Below are 21191 nucleotides of genomic sequence, written 5' to 3' on the forward strand. Positions count from 1 at the left end.
TTCAATGGGTATAAAGTTTCAGTCATGCAAGATGAAAAATTCTAGAGATTTGCTGCACAACATGTGCTTATAGTTAACAATACTCTACACTTAAAAATTTGTTAAGAGGTTAAATCTTATGTTACATGGCTTTTTACCACTTAAAAAAAAAGAAAAAAGAAAAAAAAGCCAAGGTAGAGCCTGAAGGTATTAACAGTGAAGGCTATCAGTTAACTGCATTCCATGAAGATGAATGGTAAGTTCCTTCTTGAACATCAGAGCAGCATACCTCCATGGTTTCTACACTTTCCTTGTCCTGCTTGACATTTTTAGTAGCACCGACTGAGATAAAGCCATAGAATGATAGATACTGACATACCTGCAGCTGACTCATAATGTGAAGATAGCCCTTATGATAGGCAACTAAATCAAGTTTGAAAACTCGATATCTGAGATAGAACTGGACTGAATCCAACAAGATGAAATGCGACAAGGGGTTAGATTCATGATAACCAGTTATAGAAGTACTAATGGTGAAAATATTTTTCATTCATATGCATGGACCTGAAAGATTTTTTTAATTTCTATTTTCTGAACTTGATCATTTTTGCAAAACAAAAGGCAAGCATCAAAAACAGCAGAGTTTATAGAATTTCTGCACCAGTTTTCACATGTCAGCGATTATGAAACTGGTGTTCAATGTAAATACTAAACACAGGCCAATTTCCCTCTTGGTCATATGCATTCAGGTGGTTTGTTTTGGAGCTATTGAATAACAGCTTTTTATAAGCACTGGTCATTTTGGGGAGGGAACTGATTTGGTTTGTCCAACAAAATAAACCCTGTTTGCTGTGTGGCATTTTCTTTTTTAAGCCACTGAGCTAAAATACAGAATGTGTACGAATTTGGATCTGACCCAAATCTTTTAAGATCCCAATTTCCCTGAAGAACACTGAAGACATTTATAGGGATTGTTAAATACTGGTTATATACCTCATCATGTCTAAAGCAGCTACTATAGTTCTATGGAAAAGAGCATTTCATTCAGAGGCTGCCCAGAGTTTGAACTACATCATAGCTTCCATGTCCTTTCTGATTTGGAGTACTTTCCCCAAATAGGGCCATATGATTGGAACCAAAGCTTTATGCTCAATGCCAAACAGGCTCTGGTAGTTTATAGATATATTTGTGTAGAGCAAGACTCCTTGCTCTGGACCCTGGTGACCACAAAGAAATCAAGACGCCATGATTATTGGATGCTGAGAGGAAGAGGCATACTTAAATTCACATAGTCTGGAGGCAAGCAGGAACAAAGCTGGAACTTGGTGGTGGTGGCCACCCACCACTTGTTCCAGAAGCACATTTTGCTTAAATAAAGGAAGTATGGTCCAGTTTCACAATGTTAATAGCTGCCAGTCTCAAACATATTTTTTATAAGGATCATTTCTTGGCTAGCAATGAGTTAGGAAACTGGCATCAAATTCAAATCAAATTTCTCACTATTAGTCAAAAATAAAATCAGGCCCCCCCCCACAGCCCCGCAAAAAACAAAAAACAGAAAAACAAAAAACACCATCCAATAGGGGTTAAAAACTGCACAATTAAACTTGAATGTAAATTATACTATATACAGACTGGTATATACATCACCGAAATAGTTTTGAGAGCATGAAACACTCCTGTTGAAACATTCCCTCTATATTATCCCAATTTTCATTAAGGGAAAAGTGATATGTAATTTTCTTCTTTACATTTATGAAAGACGAAGCGAGAAAACAATGCTGAGAGAAATAGATGCTATCCAAAGGGCAGTGGTGGCATTTGGTTGTTTCAGTCTTTGTTTCAATCTAGTAGTGGAGGACGCAGCTCACAGTGGCCCATGTGGGGATCGAACCGGCAACCTTGTTAAGAGCACAGCGCTCTAACCAACTGAGCTATCCGGCCACCCATTTACTTCTTTAACTTTTAATTTAAAGACAATTATATATTCACAGGAACTTGTAAAGATAGTACAAAGAGGCCCCGTCAGCCCTTTACCCGGTTTTCCCCAATGATTACATCTGACACAACGACAGCACAATATCAAAACGAGGAAATTGACCTTAGTACAATGTGTGTGTATAGCTGTGTCATTTTGTCACATGTGTAGATTCGTGAAACCACCACCACAGGTTTTATTGGTCTTTTCAAAGAACCAGCTTTTTGTTTCATTGATTTTTCTGTTTTCAATTTCATTAATTTCTGCCCATATCTTTATTATTGCCTTTTTTCTACTTGCTTTGGGTTAATTTGCTCTTTTTCTAGGTTTTTGAGGTGGGAGCGTAGAGTATGGATTTGAGACTTTGTCGTTTCTAATGTAAGCATTTAGTGCTATAAATTTCTCGCTTAGCACTGCTTTAGCTGTATCCCACAAATTTTGATGGTGTGTGTTTTAATTTTAATTTTCATTCAATTCAGTGTAGTTTTTAAAATGTCACTTGAGACTTCCTCTTTGACACAAGTGTTTGGAAGTGTTTAGTTTCCAAGTATTTGGAGACTTTCCTGTTATCTTTCTGAAATTGATTTCTAGTTTGATTACATTGTGGTCAGAGAACACACTATATGATTTCACTTCTAAATTTGTTGAGGTTTGCTTTATGGCCCAAGATATGTTCTGTCTTGGTATATGTTCCATGGGCAAGAATGTATATTCTCCTTTTATTAGGTAGAGTGTTCTGTAAACATTGATTAGATTCTGTTGTTTGATGGTAGTGTTGCGTTCTTCTATATGCTTATTGATTTTCTGTCCCCCCGTTCATTAATTGTTGAGAGAGGAGTGTTGAAGTCTCCAATTATAATTGTGTATTTGTCTATTTCTCTTTTCAGTTCTATCAGTTTTTGATTCACATATTTAGCTGCTCTGTTGTTTGGTGCATAGACATTTCGGAATACTGTCTTCTTGGTGTATTGACCCTTTTATCATTATGTGATATCACTGTCCCTGGTAATTTTCTTTTCTCTGCAGGCTACTTTATCTGATATTAATATAGCTACTGCTTTTTTTAATTAATGTCTGAATAATATAGCTTTCCCATCTTTTTACTTTTTTGAAGTATATTTTTTATAAACAACCCATATCATATTTGAATTGTATGTTTTATAAACAACATATAAATGAGCCATTTTTTATTCATTCTGCCAATCTGTCTTGTAATTGGTGTACTTGCACCATTTAAATTTAATGTAATTGTTCATATGTAAAAGCTTAAGTCTGCCTTTTTATTTTTTGTTTTCTATTTATTCTTTGCTTTTCATTTCTGTTTTCTTTTTCTTGCCTTTCTCTGGTTTGCTAGAATACTTTTTAGAATTGTATTTTTAATTATCTGTGGTGTTTTGAATGTATCTCCTTGTATAGTTTTTTTTATTGGTTCGTCTAGATTGGGGTATCCAAACTTTTTTCAACGTTTTTTATCAAGGGCCATATGCGGTAAAATACACAAATAGCCAGGCCACTCATTCAAGGGGAAGTATGTATTGCCTCACCTGGTTTATTTAACTAAACTAAATAAATTTTTGGAATTTGCTGCGGGCCAATAAAAAATGGATTGCGGGCTGCAGTTGGCCCACGGGCCGCAGTTTGGACACCCCTGGTCTAGATCATATACGTGTGCACAGTCTATCAGTGACGTCATTTTACCAGTCTGGGTGAAGTGTAGAAACCTTATTTCCTTTCGTGTCCTTTCACTCTCCCAAATTTATAATTGTCTTAAATATTTCCTTTATACACATTTAGAATCATATAAGACACTGTCATAATTTTTGCTTCAAATATTAAACATAATTTATAAAACTCAAAGAAGGAAAATCTATTGTATTTACTCATACTTTTGTTCTTTCCTTTGTTCTTTCTTCCTTCCTGATATTCCAAGATTCTTTCTTTTATCATTTGTTTGTGTTTTGGGAACTTCTTTTAGCCAGTCTTTAGGGTTGGTCTGCTGGTGACAAATTCTCTTGGTTTTCCTTCATCTGAGATTATCTTGTTTTTTCCCTTTCACTGCTGAAGTATTTTCATTTTCATTGCATATAGAATTCAGGTTGACAGCTCTTTTCCTTCAGCCTTGAAAATGCTGTGCGACTTCTTTCTGGACTCCATGGTTTCTGATGAAAAGTCCACTGTAATTCTAATAGTTTTTCCCCTATAGATAATGTGTTATTTCTCTTTAGCTGCTTTCAAGAATTTTTCTTTGTCTTTAGTTTTCAGAAGTTTGAGTATGACATGTCTTGGTGTAACTTCTTGAGTTTTATCCTAGTTGAGGTTCACTCAGCTTTTGAATCTGTAGATCTTTTACCTAACTTGGGAAATTTTAAATCATTCTTTCTTTTTCCTTCTTCTTTTGGGACTCTGATGACAAGAATGAGATATTTTTCCTATGTATCCCCGAGGCTCTTTTTTCTCTCTGTTTTCAGATTGTGTAATTTTTGTTCTATATCTTCAAGGTCATGATTCTTTCCATTCTGCTATGAGCCCATTCATTGCATTTTTTTTTATTTCAGTTCTAAAAATTCTATTTGATAATTCTGTATATCTTGTGTTTATTTGCTAAGACTTTCTATTTCTTTGATGAGACAGTTTTTTCACTTGTTTCAAGCATGATCATAATTACTTACTGAAGCACTTTTATAATGGCTGCTTTAAAATCTTTGTCAGATAATTCTAATGTTTTTGTCACTTCAATGGTGGCATCTATTGATTGTATTTTTCAAATTGAGATCTTCATAGTTCTTGGCATGATGAGTGATTTTCTACTGAAGCCTATGTTATGAGATTCGGGATTTTATTTAAATTGTGTGTTTTGTTTTGTTTTTTAACATTTATTTATTTTAAATGTGTTTTTCCAGGACCCATCAGCTCCAAGTCAAGTAGTTGTCTTCAATCTAGTTGTGGAGGGCACAGCTCACAGTGGCCCATGCAGGGATCGAACCGGCAACCTTGTTGTTAAGAGCACCGTGCTCCAACCAACTGAGCTAACTGACTGCCCCCTTAAATTGTGTGTTTTAACAGGCCTCCACTGGCACCAGTCTGGCCGGAGATGAGTTATGTCACCTTATTACTGCTGGGTGGGCCTAAATGCCCACATTCTCCACTCAGTCTTGCCCATGTTGACACGGGGGAAGTGGTGAGGAGGGGCCCCTTGTTACTTCTGGGTAGGTGTGGGAGTTGAGGCTCCCCATTAGTCCTCTGCTAATACGATTCTGGCTGGGAGGTGGAGGGAGACCTCCTTACTTCTCCCTACTTTGCCTGTGTTGACACCAGTACAGGGTGACCGCATTACAGCTGAGCACTGGTTCAAGTCCTGACTCTCCAGCAGGCCTCTCTGATAACCACCTCAGCAAGGAGGGGAAAGGGCTTTGCATTCCTGGTGGGTGGAGGTGGAGGTCCAGGATCTCCAAATGTCTCCATTGACACTAGAGTGGGGGGGGGGGCTTGTTACCACTAGGGAAGCAAGTCCTGGCTCCCCACTTGGCCTTCTCTGACACTCCCTGGTGAAGGCTTGGAGCCCCTCCTCACAGCCTAGTGAAGGCTGGCATTTCTGGGTTACCAGCTTCTCCAGTATTGAGAAGGACAGATACAGCAAAAAGGAAAACCCAGGGAACTCACTGCCAAGTCATTCCTCAGGTCCCAGGTTCCTACATAATTTGCCATCTCTCTACCTTTCAGAATCTTCTTGTGTTTGTTTTGTATATAGTATCTGGGAGTTTTAGCTGTACTTAGTGGGAAGGATACGGAAATGTATCTCAACTCTATCTTTTCATAGCGGGAGTCAAAATAAGGACATTTTTATGTATTCTATTTCCCTTTCCAGACAATGAGCTTCATGTTAGCAAGAATCATTTCTGTCTTGTTCATTGCTGTATCCTCAGCTCTTAACACAGTGTCTGGCACGTAATTGATGGTCTATAGATATTTGAAAATTGAAGAAACATTTAACCAGGAAAAGACAAAACTTTAAGGAGACCCAATGATTGTCTTCAAATATCCAAGAGGTTGTTTTATAGAAGAAGGGTTCAATTTGTTTTGTGGCATTCCCTACCAAGAATAGAACTAGAAACAAGAGTAGAAAGTACAGAGTAACAGGTTTTGGTCAATACAAGGATCTGTTTTCTAACAAGTAGACCTTTCTAGCAATTCAATGAGGTAGTGAGTTTCCAGCCACTGGGAATATCCACATAGAAGCTGGGTGACAAATCACTCTCCAAGGTCACACCGAAGGAGATTCCTCCACCACGTGGAAGATTGGATGAGTTGACCTCGATGTCAGTGCTTCTCAACTATTCACGTGCCTAATACTCATCGGAGGCTCTTGTTAAAATGTGAATTCTGGTTCAGTAGGTCTGGGATGGCACGTGAGATTCAGCATTCCTAACAAGCTTCCAGCTGCTGCTGCTGCTACGGGTCCACAGACCACACTTTCAGGAACAAGCTTCTCTGCCTCTCTTCTCAATGAATGTTCAAATCAAACGAATTAAATAACTGCTTCTCTGTATAAAAGAAGTATTGACATCTGAGCTCAGCCCATAGATAGCTGTCCCTCTAGTTGGCTGAAACATGAAAGAAAACATGGGTGCCCTGAAATGCAGCGTTCTTACCACCAGAGAAACTTGCCTCATGTACTTCTCAATATTATATCTTAATTCTGTAGTTTGGGCACCAAGGCCTTTCCTAAACTGTGTTCTTGGAGATGTCACCCTCCTGCAAGTTGTTAACAAGGCTTATTAAGGAAAAGGGATCCTAAGGTCAATTGCATTTGGGAAGCCTGTGGCCTGCATTTCTGGAAATTTACAAAGGCCTTTAATTTCCTAAAGACTACTGGAGTGCTGAAGTGAAGAAATTGGCATAACTTTGTTTAACCTAAGCATATTTGGCCCTCAAATCTCATAACACCTATTAACATCTCAAAGGTTAGCAGAGTCTATGTGACCTAGGTAGGAAGTGCTATTCACAGAGGACTTTGGTATTTTTCCTTTCATAATATGTTATAGAAAGCATATTATTATGCTAGTGTTCAAAGCAGGTGTGCCTTCTCAGGAAAACAATTAAATCCTTAACCTTGAATATGAGACCTCTTGTCTTAGTTCGGACTCTATCAGAAGCAGACCCCATGACAAGGATTTGAGCACAAATTTTGGGGGTGGGGGAGGTGGTCTCAGGAAGTATCAGGAGGGGAGTGGGAAAGTCAAGTGGGGAAAAGAAGGAAGCCGAAAAGTGAGTTTTTGAGCAGGTTACCGTTACGGGCAACTGAGACTCAATTCCACTGGGGAACATACCTCAGGGTTGTCTAGTCAGCCCCTCACAATGAGGAAAGGAAGCTAGGGTATTTGTTCTAAACTCCTTTGCTGCTCCCAGGGGTGTTAACTCTCTGGCATTTCCTGCCTGCCCTGCCCACAGCTGAGAGAAAGTGCACAGGCTGAGTCATAGGTGCTTGCTGGAGGAAGCCTTAGACGTGTGTTGGAAAAGTGAGTGCCAAGGGACTGTTTGTGGGGCACGACAGTGCCTGCCAAATCTCTGAATTCTAAACTCTAGCCTCTTTTCAGCTCTAGTGTAGTCAAATATACAGCGCTATTAGTAACGTATTTTTGAGAATACTGAAACAAGTTGTATCTATTATACGTATATATTAGGTCCAGGAAGCCACCTGGAATGACCAGGTCCGCTGCAGTGACAGGGGGCAGGCTGAGAGGACTGACACCTCAGACTGCCCACTCACTCCCTCCCTCCCTGGAATGGCGCAGATGCTGGCGGGATACTCAGCTGCAGGGATGTGGGGCACAGACCCAGCTTCTAGGATGAGAGCCATCCAATATAGCAGACAAGCCGTGGCATCTGACAGCTATGGAAAAGCACAGCTGATTGTGTGATCTAGGCAGCGTTAGGATGGCCACACTTAGGTAAACAAAGTGTCCGTAAAGGTCCTCAGAGCATGTCATAGGAATTCAGGCGTAGTGATGCTTAGAGACCCAAGAGGACTGATGGGCAGCAGGTGACAGAATCATCTGTCTCCAGCAGTTGGGGCCCATCACTGGGAAGGGGTTTGAGCACAACTCTGGACTCTGTGAGGGAGCTTAACAAGACTAAGTCAGGACTCTCAACCTTAGAGGACTTTAGGAACCAGACAGGTGGCCAAGACAGAGCCTTAAATACAGAAAACAAATCCAAGACCAGGAGAGGGTCAAAAGTGGAACTGTGGCTTCAAGATAGAGAGACAAAAAGCCTAAGATCAAGATAAAATAAACAGCAAGAATGCCGTGTTTCTGGATCGCAGCATATAGGGCTGGGACTCCTGAGATAGTCCAGCCTAAGGCCAGAATTTGTCCTCGAGTTTAGGGAAAGCTGCCCCGACGGATGGATGTCAATCAGCCCTAGCATTGGGGGACGAAGTTCTCTGAGACCAGGAGTCATGCAAGACCGGGCTCCCTACTCTGACATCTGCAGCCACGTGGTCATGGGGTCTTGCCAAAACCAGCCCACTCATCCATCCCAATGCCCTCTTCATGGCCTCGCAATCCTCCTGCCCCCACCCGCCCCACTGACCACCACCCTAAGCCTTTGGGGCACTTAAAAAGGGGCAATCAGAGTCCTGCCCAATGGCCTTGAAAGGCAGCTGACTTCTAGGATGGAAAAATCATCACAGCCCTTCATTCCTGTGACAACATCCAGAGCTTCTTTCCTCTATAATTCACAGAGAAATTTTGCAGGTAATTTGAAAGGGCTTCATTCTTTAATATTTACAATCCTTTCTCAAATTCCTCTGCTGTATACTGTTAACGGCCCCTTCTCCCCTTTTCCCTTCACATGACACTGTACATGTCTATTTCGGTCAGTTTCCTGTTAAATTGTGCTTCCTTTCTTTTTCTATTTTCGCTCTTCATTCATCTTTTCCTTTCTGCTCATTTATGTTGTTTTTTGTGTGTTTTTTACCCCGGGCTTGACCCGGGCCGGCTGTGCCCAAGCCGCCACCCCCACCCGCAACAACATTTGGAGCTTTTCATTTATATTGACCATGTTGCAGCAATTTATTCCTTATAGCACTTTCCTTTCCCTTGTTGTCTTTGTGTTTTGTTTTGCTTTTAAGCCTTCATTACCCAGATTTCCCTGGCAAATGTTCAAGACAAAACTGCATATTTTTCTAAGACTTCTCTCTCTCTTTTAGTTCTTCTGTTCTTTCTTCCCTTTGCCCCTGGCTTCCTGAAAGTCTGCCTCAAGGATCCATTTTATGTCTTTGTTTCTACCAAGAACAAGTAAATAACTCATTTACTGTTTTGAATAAATGGTGATTTTCAGCTAATGGAGAACTTGTTTCTCCTTTGAAAACATTTGTTTCTCCATAGAAAATGCTGTATTAAAAGGATCAGATAAACCTCTCTGATACTTTTATTGAAATATTTCTGCATTCTCATCCTAGAATTCCAAGTATGTGGCATCGTGCATGTTTGGAGACAGACTTCTGACAAGATGCCCTCAATCACCCACAGCTTCTTTATGAGTTTTTCCATCAAATGTGACTTCAGTTATTAAGATGTCCTAGCTGATTAGACTCACCAGCAGCCTCCTAAATACTCAGCGGAGGAAACCTGATATTGTTGGGAGAGGCTGCTCAGAGGAGATTACTTTGCAGCAGTAAAAGTCAGAGGCCTGATGTCTGCAGAATTTTGTTCACTTCTCAGAAGTCCTTTGACTGTGCAATGTGGGAAAGTCACTCTAAATCTCTCTGTCTCTCTCCAACTGCCATACCCCATTACAGAAGTTCTATGAGAAAAATGTTATGAAATATTAACAAAATGCTTTGAACTTCTTGTATATTTTACCACATTGGATTTAGCAAGCTACTGTCCCTCCCTCCTCTTAGCCAGTCACTCTGAGGCACAGAACTGTTAAGAGTGGTAAGGCTAGTCAAAGGGCAGCCTTGGGGGAGAGTTACTGCTCCTTGATGACCTGCTTGGAGTGGGGCACGGGCAGATTTGGAGCTTCCACAAACACCTCCCTTCCAGGCCTGTCCCAGGCATCCAGGCATATTTCCCTAGCCTCCCATTATTTTGTACATCAGAGAGTTCGTATTTTTTCAGAGACTACATATTCCTTATTGCTTAAGTTAATAAGGGGCCAATGGAATAGAACAATGAGAGAGAGGCAGCATACCATGATGGTTAAGATTTGGGAGCCAGATGCCCTGGGTTTGATACCTACCTGGCTCTGCCATGTGACAGCTTTGTGACCTCAGGCAACTTAGCTTCTCTGTGCCTCAGTTTCCTCATCTATAAATTGAGAATAATATTATAAACATTAAGCAAGCAAATATTTGTAAAGGACCTCTTGGAACAGTGCCTGGCACATAGTAAGCATGTTAAATAAAAAGTCTCAATTCTAGGGGCGGCAGATGGCTCAGTTGGTTAGAGTGCGAGCTCTGAACAACAGGGTTGCCAGTTCGGTTCCCACATGGGCCAGTGAACTGCGCCCCCTGCAACTAGATTGAAGACAACAACTTGAGCTGAGCTGCCACTGAGCTTCCAATGGGGCGGCTGGATGGCTCAGTTGGTTAGAGCGGGAGCTCTCAACAACAAGGTTGCCAGTTTAATTCCCACATGGGATGGTGGGCTGCGCCCCCTGCAACTAAAGATTGAAAACGGCGACTGGACTTGGAGCTGAGCTGCGCCCTCCACAACTAGATTGAAGGACAACTACTTGGAGCTGATGGGCCCTGGAGAAACACACTGTTCCCCAATAAAATTTATTTTTAAAAAAAGTCTCAATTCTAATGTTTTTTATGTTATAAAGTCTTTCTTGAAAACAATTGCATAAGCTATGACAAAAGACTGTTTAGAAAGACAGCCTTCATGCAGTAATGTGGAAAATTAAATATAAACATAGCAAAAATAAAATTATTTAGGGAGTGCCAGGCAGACCATCAAATGACACTGCTGGTAAGATTTCACACCTTGAAACAATAACTCACTGATGCTGTTTATAACTGAAAGGAAGGAAGGACAAAATGGAGGGAAGTAAAGGTGGAGGGAAAGAAGAGAAGAAAGTCCACTTAGTGTTTTAATTCTTTTTTGCAAATACAGTTCCAAGATCCAAGAGAGTCCTATGGGAATTTGGAAAGTGTGACATTATATTTTCCCGATATGGCTGCATCAATATATGTATCCCATCCTACATGCCTGTTCTTTCAGTGTGACATTGACATCCCTCCCACCCAGGAGTGGGGTCTATGTTCCCTCCCCTGGAATCCAGGTGGAGGCTCATGACTGATCTGACCAATGGAGTGTGGTGGAAATGATGCTAATGTGACTTCCAAGCCTAGGCCATGAAAAGAACACAACTTCCACTTCTCTCTCTCTCTCTCTCTCTCTCTCTCTCTCTCTCTCTCGATACTTGCTCTTGGAATTCAGCCACCATGCTACGTGGGCCATATGAGGAGGCGACATGTAGGTGTCCTGACTGACAGCCACCATCAGCCGCTAGATATGTGAGTGAGTGAGCCTCCAGATGCTTCTAGCTCCCAGTCATTGAGTCTTCCCAACTGAAGCCCAGACACTGGAGCAGAGACAAGGTGTCTCTGCTGTCCCCTGTCTAAATCCCTGACCCACAGAAACCATAAGAGATAATACATAATTATTATTGTTTATGCCACTAAGTTTTAGAATAATTTGTTATGCCGTAATAAATCAATACAGGAAGCCTATAAGAAGGTAGAGTATGAATTCTAGAAGAGAAGGATATTAGAATTTTCCCATGGGAAATCCTATTTGAGCCGTTGGCATCCATACCACTTTATATTTAAACCCTTTCCCCTTTAGCAAGCAAACTCGTCATTCTAAAATGTTGTCAAATGAGCTATGCTTGATCCAAGTCAAATTGGGAATCTCTGAACAGGTGCCATACTTGGGAGTCTTGAAAGCCCCTCACAGCCAGGGCTCAGTGACCCAGGCTGCCACTAAGAACTGTGTGAAGGAAGGGCTAAAGCTTTTCAACTTGAGAGCCTGGTGTCTGGAGCCCATCAAAAGCACAACCAACAATGTTCTGAACTTATTTTCTATTCTGTTGGCTACAAGTGCAAACATAAATATAATAAAAAATAACTAAAAGAAAATCCTTCATTGTTCCCTAATTAAATATACAAGTAATCCATATTTCATTTTAGACAAATTAAAAAGTAAAAAGAAAGAAAAAACTAACATAATCCCACCATGCAGAGACATACCACCGCTCATATCTTACTGTATATAAAGAAATATTATATAAATATTTACCTAGATATATACAGGGATGACATTATGAAACATTCAGTTCTGTATCCCACTTTTCTCACTTAATATATCTGTGCATGTTTCCATGTCAATAAATATAGCTCCACTTTACTATTTTAGTTGTCATATAATAACACATTGATTGAATAAAACGTAATTCATTTAGTCAATTTCCTATTATTGGGAATTTTGTCATTTCTATTTGGTTTCTTTTTAAGTAAATATTGTATATATTTAAGATGTACAACATGATGCTTTGATATGCATATACATAGAAAAATGATTCATACCACCAAGCTAATTAACATATCCATCTCCTCATATAATTTCCATTTGTGTGTGTGTGTGTGTGTGTGTGTGTGTGTGTGTGTGGTAATAGCACCTGAATTGTGCTCTCTTAGCCCATCTCCTGTACTCAGTACAGTATTATTCACTATAGTCCTCATGCTGTACATTAGATCTCTAAAACTTATCCCTCCTACATAACTATATCTTTGTATCATTTGACCAACACCTGCCCATTTCCCTCACCTCCCCACCCCTGGTAACCACTGTTCTACTCTCTGTTTCTATGTATTCAACTTCTTTAGATTCCACAGAAGTGAGATCATGTAGTATTTGTCTTTCTGTATCTGGCTTATTTCACTAAGCATGATGTCTTCCAGGTTCATCCTTGCCACAAATGGCAGGATCTCCTTTTTTAAGGCTGAATGACATTCCATTGTGTGTGTGTGTGTGTGTGTGTGTGTGTACACAGAGGGTGCCCAAAAATGTATACACATTTTAAGAAAGGAAAACTGTATGAAAATTGTAATAATACTCAATATATACCAATAACAAAAGATGATTACAAGTCACGTTTGACTTCTGCAATTACAAGAGGTGCTCAAAGTGGTTACCATCAGCGGTCAGACACTTCTGATTTCAGCGAACTACTGCTTGAGCAACGTTGACCAAAGTGTCCATTTGTATACATTTTTTGGCACCCCATTTTTTGGCACCCCATTGTATGTATGTATACACCAGCAGTGTACGAGGATTCCCTTTGCTCTACATCCTTGTTAACACTTGTTATCTATTGTCTTTTTGTTACTAGCCATTCTAACAGGTGTGAGGTGGTATCTTATTGTGGTTTTGATTTGCATTTCCCTGATGATTAGTGATGTTGACCACCTTTTCGTGTATCTGTTGGCCACTTGTATGTCTACTTTGGAAAAATGTCTGTTCAGATCCTTTACCCACTTTTTAATGGGTTTGTTTTGTTGCTATTGAGTTGTATGAGTTCCTTATAGTTTTTGGTTTGGTTTTTGGCCATTCGTAGTTATTCAAGAATTGCCTGCTCTGGGGTGGCCGGTTAGCTCAGTTGGTTAGAGCGTGGTGCTGATAACACCAAGATTGCCGGTTCAATCCCTGCATGGGCCACTGTGAGCTGCGCCCTCCTTTAAAAAAAAAAAAAAATTCCTGTTCTTTGCCTTTTTTATTAATGCATATATACTTTTAATTGATTTGTATGAACTGTTTATGTGGTAAAGATATTAACCCATTGTCTATCACAGACACTGTAATTACTTTTATTAAGTGCTCATTTGTCTTTTAATATTATTATTAGTGGCATTAGGGTTGGGTTTTTTATTTTTTTTATTTTTATTTCTCCAAGTTTTCTAAATAGAAAATGCCTTCACACCTAGTGATAATTTTGTTTAAATGTCTAACACTAGCATACACATATACTGCATAAAGATCTGGGAGAAGGTTGCCCTGGGTGATCGTCTTTGTATTTTTCTGTACTTCCCAGATGCACTAAAATGAGTAACTAACTTTTATAATCTTAGAAAGTATGCTAAAGAATTTGTTTTTCCTTCCTTCCTTCCTTCCTTCCTTCCTTCCTTCCTTCCTTCCTTCCTTCCTTTCTTTCCAGAGAAATTTGTGTGGTCTATGTAAGTGGAGTGCCAAAAGCAAGGAACAGGATGGGAGGGAAGAGAGGTGAAGGGTGAAGTTGAAAATGAAAATGGGAACCAGACCAGCAAGGACTTTGGATTCCATGGCTGCGTTGCAGCCTGTAGTTAAGGGCTTTTAGACAGGAAAGTGCTCTGATAAGATCTATATTTCAGAAGGAGAGCTCTGGTTACAGTGGGAAAGATAAATTAGATTTTGGAATTAAGAAACCTTTGATGATGGTATCAGTTGTTTATTGCTACAATAATTCTGTGTCGCAAAGAACCACAGACCCTCAGTGATATACAACAGTGTTTATTGCTCACCTGTCTGGGGTCAGCTGGAGGCCAGCTAGGCAACCCTGCTGGTCTTCACACGTTTGGGAGTGGTTGCCTATTGGCTGATCTAGACTGGCCTTGGCTTGTTCCGACTGTCTTTACGGATGTGTGTATAGCTAACAGGCTTGGAAGACAGGGATGGTACCAACCTCCAGAGCAAAGGGCAAGCATCCTTACCACCTATTATGTAAAAGATTCAAGTTCCCTAACCTTTTTCTCCTGCAGTTTCATCCACTGTGTGTGCAGGCACCCATCGGAGCCCATCCACATCACCCTGGTCAGACTTGGAGAGCAAGGGGAACTGATGCATATACGCTAGTGCTCATGCTGCTCGCTGGGCCATGAGTAATAAAATCTTTACCTTTGACACAGAAGTCACATGTCTCCTGCCAGCAAACAGGAAACTGGCAAATTAATGGGGTAAAAATCTCAGGTGCTTCACAGTTCATTTTTTTAAAATTTTTGTGTTTTATTGAGATATAATTGACATACAGCACTGTATAAATTTAAGGTGTGCAGCATACTGACTTGACATACACATATGGCAAAATCATTACCACAGTAAGTTTAATTAACATCTATGACTTCACAGAGTTACAAAAAATTTTTCCCTTGTGATGAGAACTTTTAGGATCTACTCTCTTAGCATCTTTTAAATATACGACACAGCCGTGTTAACTGTAGTCATCATGTTGTACGTTACAGCTCCAGTGCTTGTTTATTTTATTACTAAAAGTTTGTACCTTTTGACCACCTTCATCTAATTCCCCCACCTCCCATCTCCTGCCTTTGATAGCCACAAATCTGATCTCTTTTTCTGTGAGTTTGGGGGTTCTTTTTGTTGTTTTTAGGTTCCACATATAAGTGAGATTGTACAGTATTTATCTTTCTCTGTCTGACTTATTTCACTTAGCACAATACCCTCAAGGTCCATCCATGTTGTCACAAATGGCAGGATTTCCTTCTTTTTATGACTGCATAGTATCCACATTTGCTCTATCCATTTCAGACCCTTCACAGTTTTTTTGTGTGGTTTTATTTTTTGGTATATGACAATATTTATTTTGTTCTTGTCGTTATTATTATTATCATTCCTCCTGAGATAAAAGGGTCATGAAAGAATGCATCCTAGGAAAAAAAATGCATTTTCTCCAAAGAGAAGTTCAAGAATGATTTTTCAGTAACTAACCACAAAAAATTGCACACAGACAGCCCCAAAGGCATCCAGGCCAGTCTCTGGGTGTAAAAACAGATAGTTACGACCATCTGACATGAGAACTGTGTGAAATAGGAACTTGGTAATAAAAGCCTTGTGTTTCTCTTCATACTGTCAGTTTCCACAGGTTAAAACAAGTCAACTTTGCTTCTTCACATCTGATTTCTAACCAGACTACTTGGCCAAATTTAGTGCCTGAACATACCCTTTTATATAATATATATATATATATATATATATATATACACACACACACACATATATATGTATCTATATGTATATAATATATATTTGACATGTTACAATTTACAAATTTAAGGTATATAGCGTGTTACTTTCGTACATTTATATATTGTGCTATGATTGCCATTGAAGCAATATTTATCACATTATGTCATGATAGTACAGTATTATTGACTATATTCATTATACTGTGCATTTGAGCTCTATGGCTTATTTACTACTTGTTACGAGTTTGTACCCTTAAATGCCATCAATCTTATCCTCCCCCTCCCATCCCCTGGTAACCACCATTTTACTCTGTTTTTTTGTGTGTGTTTTTTTAAACAGCTTTGGCATTCTTTTTTAGATTCCACATATAAGTGATATCATACAGCACTTGTCTTTTTCTGTATGATGTATCTCACTTAGGATAATGTGCTCAAGGTCCATCCATGTTGTAGCAAATAGCAGGATTTCCTCCTTTCTCATGGCTGAGTAACATTCTATTGTATATATGTGCCACATCTTTTTTATCCATTCATCCATTAATGGGCATTTGGGTTGTTTTCATATCTTGGTTATTGTGAGTAATGCTATGATAAACATAGGTGTGCATATATCTTGTCAAAATCCTATTTTCATTTCCTTTGGGTACTCAGAAGTGGAATTTCTGGCTCCGGTGGTAGATCTATGTTTAATGTTTTGAGGAACCTCCATATTGTTTTCCATACTGGTTGGACTACTTTACACTCCCACCAACAGTGTATAAGGGTCCCATTTCACCACATCCTTGCCAGCATCTGTTGTCTCTTGCCTTTTTGATGATAGCCATTCCAAGAGGTGTGAGGTGATATCTCATTGTGGTTTTGATTTGCATTTCCCTGATGATTAGTGATGTTGAACTTTTCGTGTGCCTGTTGGCCATCTGTATGTCTACTTTGGAAAAACATCTATTTAGTTCTTCTGCCCATTTTTTAACCAGGCTGGTTTTGTTATTAAGTTGTATTTGCTCTTTATATATTTCGGATAGTAACCCCTTATTAAATTGAACATATCCTTTTTGACTAAGATTTGGGTACTCTAAGTTTGAACATCCTAAAGACAAATACTCCAGTGTTGTACTAACTGTGTTGATCTCTGGTTTCCACCAGAGCATTCAACTGGTTACTTAAACAATTTGAGATTGCATCCTCTAAGTTCCACTCTAGTAATATTTCCTTGGATTTAAAGATTACACTCTTTTAAAAGAGTTTAAAAGAATTATTAACTTAAAAACTCTGTTAGTGGCTACTGAGTGTATCTGATCCAAAATTTAAAATGGGATAACCAGTGAGGCTCATTGTTCTGATTGACCTACAAGTTTCTGCAGGAATTCCTTGTCTGACCCTGCAACATTAACGCCTCCTGTGTTACAACCGATATCACTACAGTATAAGGAAGATCTTCCTCTTTCTGCCGGAGTGGTGTAACCCAGCTCGTTATTGACAATCAAATGGACACTCCCACCAATTCTGAAATGTGGGAGATTAGAGAGTGTAAATGTTTCAGGAATACTCCCTTGACCACAGAAAGAAGCATCACTGTGAACCTGTAAGCAAATGACTTTGTCCCCAGGCTGAGCCAAACTGTCTGGGAAGTAGTCCGGGTCCTGCCTGGACTGCTGCCTTCCCCGAGTCTTCCTGACGGCTACGGGGTTAACGGCCTCTAGGTGCAAGGGGTTAGGCAGCATTGTCACGTGCAGGGGATGGTGTGTACCAAAGTTCACCTCAACCGAGTAGGCCAGGTGAGACAGCACATCTCCAGTGGCTGGGACATTCTCTGGAAATTCACTTAAGCCTCGCATTTTAGGAAACATCAGCTCTGGAGGGAACTGCTGAAGGCCTGTCAGTAAATTAAGTCTCCCTCTATGGGGCATCCCAATGATGACATCGGGTGATCCCACTGTAAGCTGACATTTTCAGCAACTCGTGGAAAAAGCCCGTCATGCTTTCAACTCCTTAGCCTCCATGTCGCTTCACTGTGGCAAACTTGGTGGCCAAAAAGTGGTCAAACTCCTGAGATTCTAGCATTAGTTTGGACAGATGTGTTCTCTCTTCTGTGGTAAGTGTCTCCTTTTTCAGTTCCTCAAACCGCTTGGTGAACCAGTCTTTCTCCTCTTGGCTCTGAAGTTGGGAGGTTTCAATAGAAATCTGCCCACTAGATTTGGTCGAGATAGGCTAATATTTCCTCCAGCGAGGCCTCCATCCTTCCCCATGGTTCAATAATCCTGTGGTATTAACGGGTCCCGGCAGGGGCTGCACAAGGGCTTGGATTTCAGGCACATTCTCCTGCAGGGCTTGTCCAGTGAAGAGAGGGTTGATGTTGGCAGCTTTGTGACCATGCTCACAATATACTGTCACCAACCTGGCAAGTCCATGATCAACTGGGGGGCGCACGCCAGGCCTCCCCGGGGTTCCCGGCTCTCCGGCTTCCTCGGTAGCCATGGACACCTCTTTCCGTCTGGTAGCCATGCCCAGGGAGGAGCAAAGGGGTTCGGCCGAGGGTCCATCTTGCTACTGCCACAGTGGTCGAGGCCATGTTCTGCTTGATCTCCTGGTCCAGAGAACGTGGGGCAGCAGACGCTGCAAGCAGGGAGGGTCACTTCTGCGACCCCTTCACAATTCTTGACATTAGTTTCTTCTCCCTCTCAGCCATTGGATCCATGAGGCCCTCTCACAGCCATATTCGCAGTGCTGGGCACAGGAATTGTATTTAATTGGCACTTCAGACATATTTGCCAAATGAGTAAATTAATCATTTTTATTTACCGTGTTTTGCCATGTCTAATGTGCACCCACGATTTTGGCCCAAACTTTCAAGGAAAAAAATCTTTCATTTTAATTTTTTAATTCAAATTTTCATTTGTTTACATTTAGGTATTTGTTTTTTGTATTGTAAAGGAATTTTAGCATTTATTTTTTAACATATTATGGTACAAGAAATTTTATGTAACAAATAATGACAAAACACAAGAACAGATACGAGATACCAGCAATTTTATGTACTGGTAACAAATTTATGATATTTACGCATCATAGAAGGCCAAGAACTCTTCATCGTTGCAAGTTCGTCGTAAGTTCAACAAAACCGATTATTGTATCCCAGGGTATTATTTTGCATACAGATATCATTATTGATTTCTGGAGTTACACTTTTAACTCAAAAGCATAAATGAAAGGATTAAAAACATTTATATAGATACAGAATTAGTACTACCCGTGCATAATGCACGTCCTTATTTTTCCCTCACAAATTTGGGCAAAAAAGTGTGCATTATACACGGCAAAATATGGTACTCTTTGTTTTCAATAAACAGACTTAAAAATATCATTTTACTTGTCATGGTCATCAGTCTCATCATTGTTATTGCAAGTAAGGTTTTCCCTCTAGTACTTGTTAAGACAGTGGTATCACAGCATTGGAGTACCTGGGTATATCATAATTTTTAAATCATTTTTGGGATGGTGCCTGATGCAGGGCTTCTTTATATCCAACGCAGTTATACGTAGTCTCTTATGGATGTTGTCCCCACTTTTCTAAAATTCACTTACACATGAGCTTTGATTTCTTTATGAAATTTTTTTCCTGTCAACTTTAGAAAAGAAACTTATAATGCTTCCTTGTACACTTGTTGGCTGGATTCCCAACTATTTGTCCAACTGAGTGGGTAAGCTGAGAAGGAGGATGGGGGGGAATAAACATAGGGAATCAACTGACTCAAAAAGGAGAGAAATGGATAAAGGTTAGGACAACTTGTTCATTCAACTGTATTGTGCAAGTTTTCTGCAGCTGTCTATTCAGCTGCTAACGTCTGGGTTAAAGTTCAAAAGGGAAAGTTCTACGTGCACATATTTTTTTAATTAAAAAAATGTTCAAGTATTCAAAACTCAAATATTTTCATACATTAGAAACCCAGTGATGAATTTTAATAAAGCATATATGCAGGATGGAAGAAGTTCAGCTTAGATTTAAACATCATCAATGTTTAAACGGTATTAATTTTAAAACCTCAGCCCTAGCACACTTAGAGAGCTTGTCTCCTCCTGCTGACTCTGGTGACAATCTCTGAGCTAAACGTGAGTCATAACTTGTGACATTGCAGACAGCATCTGCGAGGTGGGACGTTTCACTTCTCACTTTGGCTCATGTTTGCTTGTGCTGATTGGAAAGACATAAGAGTTTGAAAGCAAATGTGGGGAAAGGGTTCTCCTAATTTCATTCAAAAGGCTTTGGACTAAGAAATATTTAAAGATTTTCTAAAATGGAACAGATGAGACAATTTGAGCTTCAATAAGTATAAAAATGGATACTTAATGCCACAGAACTGGACACTTAAAAATGGTTAAAATCGTAAATTTTATGTTATGTATATTTTACCACAATAAAAAACTACAATGGATTTAATCCCTTAAAGTATGTTTAAATTTTTAAACTCATAGTGATATTTAAAAACAGCCACCTTAGAGGATGTAAGGCAACCAATTCATCATCTGAAAACAAATAAAGGGAGATAATTAAACACATAGCCTGCTTTTTTATATAAACTGTATCACTAGGTAACCAAATGGTACATCAGGGAAGCATCTCTTTATAAAATTATCCCAACTAGTAAATGAAAATAAAACATAATAGAATTAGATTTTCACCCTGTAGTCACACAACAGCCTAGCCAACTGTCCCCCCCATGTCTTTCCTTAAGGAAAGAAAAGTCAGTGAGACTGTGGCTTTTTAGAACTTTGCTTATCTTTATGTTTTACACCTTATGTCTCTCTGTCTGGTCCCCAAAAGATGGTTTGCAGCCAAAGACGGGTAAGATATCTCAAGGGAGATACAACCTAAGCCAGGCAAAACCGAGTGGGGACCCCCAATGAGCTGTCTTAGAAAAATATGGGAAGAGGCCTTGCCTCTCCTTCCCCCTGCCTGGGAAAAGCCTCTGCTGTCTCTGGCTTTTTTATTTGATCTGCAAGAGAAAGTGCAGTATCTGCAAGTTGCTCGTCCTCCCGAGCCACAGCCACTAAAGGAGGGTTTTTGTCCCTATCATATTTGACTCCCTCATCTTCTAATTTTTCCTGATCCTGAGGTTTTAAATCTTCCCGGTGCTCGACCGGAGTTTCCTGATAAACAGGCTCTTTATTAACCTTAAGAACTCCCTCTAACAACTTTGCGCTCTCTCCCTC

The 21191-nt window shown here is 39.9% G+C and overlaps 1 non-coding gene and 1 pseudogene across 6 annotated transcripts in view; one reads left to right on the forward strand and one right to left on the reverse strand.

Moving 5' to 3' along the window:
* LOC109455926 (uncharacterized) overlaps nucleotides 1-21191 on the forward strand; it is a 248987-nt gene that overhangs the window by 131549 nt on the left and 96247 nt on the right. For 2 of the 6 annotated variants that reach the window (XR_012493411.1, XR_012493415.1), the window contains exon 4: nucleotides 9420-10726. The exons of the other annotated variants lie outside the window; for them this stretch is intronic. This is a non-coding gene — a transcript (uncharacterized LOC109455926). Of the gene's footprint in view, nucleotides 1-9419; nucleotides 10727-21191 lie in introns of those variants that run through there. 6 annotated transcript variants of the gene reach the window in all.
* Nucleotides 17196-18661, reverse strand: LOC109455910 (2-oxoadipate dehydrogenase complex component E1; annotated as a pseudogene).

Source organism: Rhinolophus sinicus, chromosome X (genome assembly GCF_036562045.2).
Source record: "Rhinolophus sinicus isolate RSC01 chromosome X, ASM3656204v1, whole genome shotgun sequence".
Taxonomy (NCBI): domain Eukaryota; kingdom Metazoa; phylum Chordata; class Mammalia; order Chiroptera; family Rhinolophidae; genus Rhinolophus; species Rhinolophus sinicus.